The 8,923-nt window shown below is 38.1% G+C and overlaps 1 long non-coding RNA gene across 1 annotated transcript; it reads right to left on the bottom strand.

The window, feature by feature from the left end:
- Positions 1–349: 349 nt before the first annotated feature.
- LOC121400597 lies at positions 350–3,920 on the bottom strand. Its single transcript, XR_005965844.1, has 2 exons — positions 2,010–3,920; positions 350–1,922 (listed from the first exon to the last, which is right to left on the bottom strand). It is a non-coding gene; the product is annotated as an uncharacterized LOC121400597 (long non-coding RNA).
- Positions 3,921–8,923: the final 5,003 nt, after the last annotated feature.

Consider the following 8,923-nt stretch of genomic DNA (forward strand, 5'->3'; position numbering starts at 1 on the left):
ATCCTCAAATCAACTCTCAAAAGATCTGAAAACAAAGATTGTTCAGTATCATGGTAAAAAAATAAAGGAGCGGCATATGCGTAGGATTGTGAGAATGGTTACAGACAACCCAAAGATCACCTCCAAGACCTACAAGAACATCTTGCTGCAGATGGTGTATCTGTACATCATTCTACAATTCAGCGCAATTTGCACAAAGAACATCTGTATGGCAGGGTGATGAGAAAAAAAAAAGCCCTTTCTGCACTCGCGCCACAAACAGTCGCTTGTTGTATGTAAAAGCTCATTTAGACAAGCCACAGTCATTTTGGAACAAAGTGCTTTCGACTGATGAGACGAAAAAATTTAGTTATTTGGTCATAACAAAAAGTGTTTCGCATGGCGGAAGAACACCGCATTCCAAGAAGAATGCCTACCTACTGTCAAATTTGGTGGAAGTTTCATCATGCTGCAAAAATCATCATTTGCAAAAGGAGGCTCAACTAAGTATTGATGTAATAGCTCTGTTGGGGTGTCTATATTTATGCACCTGTCTAATTTTGTTATGTTGCATATTGCCTGTTAATCCAATAAACGGTCACTGCTGAAATACTAGTTTTCAAAAGGCATGTTATGTATTAAAAGGAAGTTGCTACTTTAAAAGCTCAGCCAATGCTTAACAAAACTCCAAAGAATTAAGAGGGGTTCCCAAACTTTTTCATATGACTGTAGCACCAGAGCATTTGGCCAGTGTAAGTGGTGCCCACAGCAGTATGCTAAACAAATTCAAGTAACACCTCTCACTTTTCTGAAAAACCACTGAGCTGCTGATCATTGCTGGTCACAGAGAAGTGCTGCCGATTTATCGGCGAAGACTGCACTGGTATAGCTGTGGGTGCAGACTGTTGCACTAAAGGACCAATACATCAAAAATGAAAGGGGTGTGCATGCTTTTAAATATAATGTATTGTTGCTCTGCATGGGTATATTTACGTAAGAGAAGTTGTGCAAAATAAGTTACAATTATTGTAAAAATTACCTTTGTATTGAACTAAAAATGCCTTATTGCAGCTAGACAAATTGTGACAGTATACACCCCCTTTTCAACTTAAGCTCAATGAACAGGGCTTCAGCTGAACATAGCTCTTAATTCAAACAATAGGTAAAAACTGTGGTCTTATTTCTGGCAATAATCAAGAATATGAAGTGATGTGAGGTTCGGGTTTTTCCCGACCCTAGCCTGACTTCCTTTTATAGAGGCGCGCACACCACCGTCACAAAAGGGGCGGAGCGAGCAGGCGCAGCGTCTATAAAAGAACCCAGAAGTCAGCACTGCAAAATGGCGGGCAGAGCTGGAGGAAAGCTCAATCTGCACCCGCAAAGAGGAGTGCGTGGTCAGCCCCAACCTGCGGGTATCGGGACAGTCCGCACATCACTAATATGAAGCCAGTTTCACTTCCTCATCCAACAGAACATCAGAGGAGCTAATCAAGCCAATTGGCAGTCAAGTAAGAAGCACCTGAGAATGAGCTGCTCAAAGGCTGCTTTTAGATATTGGGGTGTGAAAGATAGATATGGGGCTCTGACCATATTGCCCTGGTTGGAGTCCTTTTGATTGCGTTAATTTCAGCAAATATGTTTTGAGGCATATACTGTCCCTTTTACTATGCTTTTTCTGCACAATTACAGGTTTCAACTGACTAGGATAAATAGATTTTGATTAATTTATCATGTACATTATACTGTGTATACTATACTATGTATAATGTATGTGTATAGTGTATTAGGAGAAAAGTTTCTCAAGCAGCGTTTGTAGTGGTCATCTCGGCTGATCGATTCCGCCTGGCCAGCCACTTCTAGTGGGACACTGTACACAGCTCTGATGTCTGCAGGCTACCAAACCTTAAGGTGTCTCCATGAAATGTGGCCTCTCACACCTTGAACTGTGGAGCAAAGTAAAATGAATTACTAGTTAAAAAGGTGGAGATGAGAAAATATATTACAAATTAAAAAAAAAAACCAAATCTTACCAAAATTGGGTGTTGTTTATCATCAATGAAAATGTAGCAGATCCCCATTCGAAACATGTCAGGACAGAGCAGCTGCTCCTGATAGTCAGGTAAAAGGAAGCAGTTATTAGACATATTTAATTTCCCACTTTGTGGATATTTGCATAGGAAACAATATATTGTCCATATTTGCAGTACTTGAATATGCTGGAGCATCCAAGTCTTGGTAAGAAATCAGGACAAAACAGACAAAATCATTCCTGACATTCTTGAAAGTTGAATCTCTTGTCCAGCAGGTTACACATTTTAAAGAGATGCTCCAAGCAACCATTAATATTGCTATATAAATCATAAATACAGATGTGATCTATTATGCATGGGACCAGGGGTTTTTCCAGATAAGGGATTGTTCCATAATTTTAATCTTCATACCTAGTCTACAAAAAAATCCTTGGAAACCTAAAATAAACTCAATGGGATTGTTTGGAAACAACATGGATTCCAGGAGCTTGGTAATAATCAAGCAAACATATTTTGAAGCACTGCCTCTTTCTTAGCAATGCAGAGCCATAATCATGGTATGAAAAGAAAGCAGACTGGTTTTTGAGTAACTGGAAATATAGAAAAATTGACTACACAACTCCCAGAATTAAAGTAAATATTAATCCCTAAAGCTACACATTTACAGAATTAAATATACACTGTTTTTAGGCAAAATACTTTTGACAGTCTACCTTTAATCCCACTGTTTGCCTGCAACTGCATAAACAAAATATTAAAACCATGAAAGTTTCAAAAGTAATGTGGGCGCCCTGATGGGCTTTATTCCGTTCACCAAAGCATTCCATTTATTGATATTTTCTTAGGAATGGAGGCAGTCTGCACAGATATTTTACATGTATGCTGTACTCAAGTGATCCAACCAATGGAGAAAAAAAAAAATCTTATTCCAGTTTTGTGCTTTTTAATAAGACACCTGATATTGTACTTCAATTGGATTGTCTTGAATGTAAATGCAATTGAAAGCACTGTCCAGCTGTTTATAGCCTCCGCAAAGGTCAGCTGATTGGAACATGAAACACAAAGGGATACAGAAATTTACCTTTCAACTGCAATTACATTTCATTATGGAAAAAGTTTTGGCTGAAGATCCGCTTGAAAGTAATTAATGATTACTTCCTCTTTCCATATAAAGTGGAGAAAGATTATGCACTGCTTGAAAGGAATATAATGAATTAAATACAGGTTTAGAAAGTAAGTTATAAAATGTAACAAAACACGAATATTGCTAATTACAATCTAAAGGCAATGGGACAGAGTGATTTTGAGAATTTGCGTGTGCGCCCAAGTAGGAGGTGATTTCAAGCACTTTGTGCCTCACACAACGAGCAAATAACATTCGCAGGGACAAAATTGCCCTAAGGCAGCAACTCCCAAACATTGCAGCCAAGATTAAAAATAAATCAAGTTAATATTTGAGGTGAATGCTACATGGATGTTCCAGAACATATTTTATGCACCTATAACTTTGTTCAAATCTAAATATGAGACCAAATATTGGAATACAAAGTTTACCATAAGCCATAAAGTAATAAAAAGCTCTGCCAATGCCTACACAAATAGACATGGGGATCAGGGCAAAGGAACATTAAAGTATTAGGAGAGCTTGAATACACATTTCAAAGAACTGGTGCTCAACCAAAAGTGTCTGATATCTCAGTGCTGTCCAACTTCTGTGGTACCAAGGGCCAATAATGGAAGCCAGTGTTTTAACACTCCCCATTTTAAACGACACACCCCTGTTATTTCAAGAGAATGGCACACCCAGGGGGCATAGGGCAGGCAGAGTATGGTGTACAGAGAGCATAGGGCAGGCAGATTATGGCACACAGAGCATACAGCAGGCAGAGTATGGCGTGCACACACAGTGAGCATAGGGCAGGCAGAGTATGGCGTGCAGACACACAGTGAGCATAGGGCAGGCAGAGTATGGCGTGCAGACACACAGTGAGCATACACACAGGGAGCAAAGGGCAGGCACACAGAGAACATAGGGCAGGCAGAGTATGGTGCACAGAGAACATAGGGTAGGCAGAGTAAGGCGCGCGCGCACTAACACACAGTGAGCATTGGGCAGGCAAAGTATGGCAAACACAGGGAGAATAGGGCAGCCAGAGTGTGAGAATAGCACAGGCAGAATAGAGCAGGAGACAGGGAAACCTGTCTGGACCACTCTAAGATGAACAGTTCCTACTGTGCTACATACAGGACACAATGCAATTGCCCCTCCAACAGTTTGCCTGAGGTGTGAACAGATGATCAATGTGAGCACTTTCAGTCCGAGTCTGAGGTGTGAACTATAGAGGTGTTACAGGTGTGAATAATGCAGGGGGGATTACTAAATTTGAAGTATAAACAATGCTGGGGCCAGGGAATCTTAGTTCGGAAACCTTTTAAAGTTTACACAAGGTAAGAAATCACATCAGGCAGACTTTCATGTGGAGGGCCACGGGCCGCCAGTTGAACAGTCCTATGTTAGTTCAATACAATGCTTGCTTCAGAAAACATGCACATGGCAGCTGCCTTCCATTCTTACAAGCAAATGTACAAAAAGACATGACAATTAAGTCAATCTGTGTATCAAAACAGCAGCAGCCTAATGACTCAAACTGCCTCAGTATAGTTTGAAATATTCTGCATCAACATAGGTTCAGTTAATTTAACAGGAGATGTAGATAATTACAAATTTATTTAAGGCACATTCATAAGGTGTGGTTGCATATTGTAATGTATGTAACCTACTATGTTGTAAGTAGAGTTACAACTTAACACCATTCTTAGATATCGACCAACCTGAACAAAATAGGAGCATAAAAAAACAGATATTACTTGAAATTCTAGTAGGAGCAACACCACCTCTAAACAAAACCAAGGTCATATCACCTTAACTCATTTACACAACATCATAAGCTCACACAAAACCTAAACTGTTTGACACTACAGAACTGAGAAAAACAACTTAATTTAGGACTTTCTAGAATTGCACCTGCAGACTCATCAAGACAAAGATGGAGATTACATAGGGATTTGATAAAAAAAAAAAAAATAGATCATTCTACAGGCTGTACAACATACAATTTAGGGGTGGCATTTATGTGCCAATGCTGTCGTTTCTACATCACTGTGTTATACAATGCCTTGCAGTTAAACTCATCTCCACTTTAAAATAAAAAAAACACGTTCTGTAGAAGCCACAATCAGGACTGCAGTTAAAAACGAAAATCCCAGAATATGAACAACCCAGGCAGAACAAAACACAAACATGACAATATTTTGCCAATGATCCAAGCAAAAATCCCAGTGCTCTTATCTGCAAGAGAGTAATAATAGTTGTAGTTTACTCTACATTGACAAGGATTGATTTGCAAGTATAAAGAAGTGTTTTATACTTTGTGGCGCTCCTCCTTTTCTATATTTTTAGTGGTGTTTTTTTTTTCCCCATGTAAAAAATCAGTGGAGTACTTTCGGCAGAAAGATATTCTGGTAGGTGAATACCCAAGTGGGGTGTGCAAGGACCCATCTAAATAAGCTTAAAGGGATCTTGTCATCGGAAAAAATGTTTTTTTCAAAACACAGTTAATAGTGCTACTCCAGCTGAATTATTCACTGAAATCCATTTCTCAAAAGAGCAAACAGAGCTTTTTATATTCAATTTTGAAATCTGACATGGGGCTAGACATTTTGTCAATTTCCCAGCTGCCCCTGGTCATGTGACTTGTGTCTGCACACAGAAATACTTTCTGGCAGGCTGCCGTTTTTCCTTCTCAATGTAACTGAATGTGTCTCAGTGAGACATGGGTTTTTACTAGAGTGCTCCAAAAAGGCTTTTTACACTGATTAGCGTTAATTCAAACAGTTCTTGTGGTGATTCCTTGGGTGCTCCACCTCTGGCATCCCTTATATATTCGATTTATAGTAGCAGTTGGAAACACTCACAAAAGCAGAGTAACTGCAATTAGGCTTTTTATTCCATTACCACACAACATGTTTCGGGCACCTGGTTTTTACTAGAGTGTTGTTCTTATATCTACCAGGCAGCTGTTATCTTGTGAGAAATGGATTTCAGTGCAAAATTCTGCTGGAGCAGCACTATTAACTGATTCATTTTGAAAAAAAATGTTTTCCCCATGACAGTATCCCTTTAATAGATTTGGGCTGTGGTATTTAAATAAAGGGGTAACAATCCCAATAAAATATATTTTTATTCAAAGTTAAGCTGAACATGAATATTTTGATTGAAACAATGGGCAAGTGTTTTCTTTATTTTCTTGAGCTAAACAGGGAAACTGATGCTACCCTAAATAAATATTTACGAATGCAGACTTAAAAGGAGAAGTAAAGGTTAAAACGGAGTAAGATTTATCAGAAAGGTCTATGTAAATACACCAGTAATCCCTCAAAGTAATTCTGCTCTGAGTCCTCTGTCAAAATAAACACAACATTTTCTTTCCTTCTATTGTGTACACATGGGCATCTGTATCAGACTTCCTTCTTTCTGCTTAAACCTCCAGGGCATGGGCTTGAGCATGCTCAGTTGCTCTTTTCTCGCTCTTCCTTCTCCCCTCCCTGCTGCAATCTAAGCCCAAAGCTATAAGTGAGCAGGGAGAGACTCCGGCAGAAAGTAATTTCGCACCAAGCCAATATAGCAGCTGCTATCCTGAACAGATAACTTAGAGCAGGGATCCCCAACCTTTTGAACCCATGAGCAACATTCAGAAGTAAAAGGAGTTGGGGAGCAACACTAGCACGAAAAATGTTCTTGGGGTGCCAAATAAGGGCTGTGATTGGCCATTTGGTAGCCCCTATGTGGATTGTCAACCTACATTGAGGCTCTGTTTGGCAGTGCACCTGGTATTTATGCAGCCAAAACTTCTCCTCCAGGTCACCAAGCCTGGAATTCGAAAAAAAAGCACCTGCTTTAAGGCCACTGGGAGCAACATCAAAGGGGTTGGAGAGTTGAGCAACATGTTGCTCACGAGCTACTGGTTGGGGACCACTGACTTAGAGGCATATATTCAGGTATGGTAAAGTATTTTACAGAATACTTTATGGTTAAGTATTCTACAGAATAAATTGTGTTCTAGCTTGCACTATTGTGGCTACTCTATTGGTGATAAACTGCTTTGGTAACTTCCCTTCTCCTTTAAATATTCACATATTTTGTTTATGCTCTAACAAGGCTGATATAAAGTTAATATTTCTTAATTCAAAGAGAAAACATTTCTTAAATTAACTTGATTCCAAGCAAAACTTAAAACTGCATTTTCAAATTTTCTTGTGCTTTGACCTCAATCACACAATTCATTTACTTAACCGCCTCAGTACAAAATGACACTTTTAAACAAGAATCTCTCAAACTGAATGCCCCTAAAATATGCAATACATTTTAACAGGAATACAACCTGTCTGCTAAAATCATTGCAAAGTTTTGAGAGAACCAAGTGTTGAAGGAAGAGACCAGCAAAATAAATAAATTAAAAAAAAAAAAAAAAATGCTAGTCTAAGCAGAATTTTTTTTTGCCCACTTACTAAAAATACTGCATGTGAAAATTGCTTCAGAAGATGGACATAATTAATTTCCACAAGGATCATGGAGTCCACTTTGTTTAAGACACAGAAGTAGATTAGATCAGTCACAATTTAAATTTCACTTTAATGCTGTGTAAACAATTTCATCATTAATGAGTTCACGTTTTGAAACACATTTTGGTAAACAAAAATACTTTTCTTTACAAAATGAATTGTACGGCTGAAATTTGGAGGAACATTCTTGAAGTAGATGCTGACACCAATGGTAATAGAAATCCACGGTCAGTAAAGTTATTGAGATCTTTGAACTGACTTGTATCCTCTGCTCAGACCTGTTTGGAATATGAATTGATTTTCCATACATATAATACAGTCAAAAATATTTTCTAAACACTGCTGTAAATGAGTGATCAAATAGATTTAAATAGATTCATGAAGTTGTGAGAATAGGTTCTCGCTACCATGCCCCACAAAAGCCTTGTTTCAAGAAAAGGTCAGGCAAATCCATTCAGGAACACAATTTGCTGATTACTATTATGTAGAAATGTGTAAATGCAGGCTTTAAAATTAATTTTTGTATTGTCACCATAACATTTTATTAGATGGCAAACTTCACAAAATCAAACTGGCAAACAAGTTCAGTTTCACACAAGGCTCATTTTTCCAGAAGCAATTAATTTGTATGCAATGGTTAGATACATTTAAATTATTAGCTTTAGTTTTTTGTTGCTCCCACCCCCATCGCACAGAAGAAATTAGTCATGGAAATTTCAAAATGACAAATACGATTTGCCAAGCTTGAAAGTTTATGATTTGTGGTTTCCTATATTTAAAGCTACGATAGCAGAATTTCAGAATCTAGTTGTGACATTAGGGCAGCGACAGATGTATTGGCTTGTCAATCATGGAAGATTGTAGCCGGGGCTACAAAGTGTCCGCCAATACCTTGTACTGCAGAAGAATGGTGATCACTGTATGCAAAACCCCTTTGCATGTGGTAATCCAGTTTAGTCGTGAGAAAATGCAATTAATATGGAATAAAGCATGCAAAGTGTTTTACATTCAGCATTCCCGATTCTTCTGCATTAGCAGGCATTTTCAGACATCAATTAGGGCAGAGATCTCCTGTGGGCAAAAAAACACTATATTTGTTATTGCCCTCGAAATGAAATCCTAGAAGCTAAATTAAGTTTTTTAAAACAAAAGGAAAGAAAAGGTTCATCTGCCAAAATCTGTTTATTTGATCATAATCTGGAGTATGTGATCATAATCTAACAAACAAACCATTGTTCATAAGGAGATGGGTTAAAAAAAAAAAAAAAAAAAATGTGGACAGATTAAATTAT

The sequence above is a fragment of the Xenopus laevis genome, chromosome 2S, assembly GCF_017654675.1.
Source record: "Xenopus laevis strain J_2021 chromosome 2S, Xenopus_laevis_v10.1, whole genome shotgun sequence".
Lineage (NCBI taxonomy): Eukaryota > Metazoa > Chordata > Amphibia > Anura > Pipidae > Xenopus > Xenopus laevis.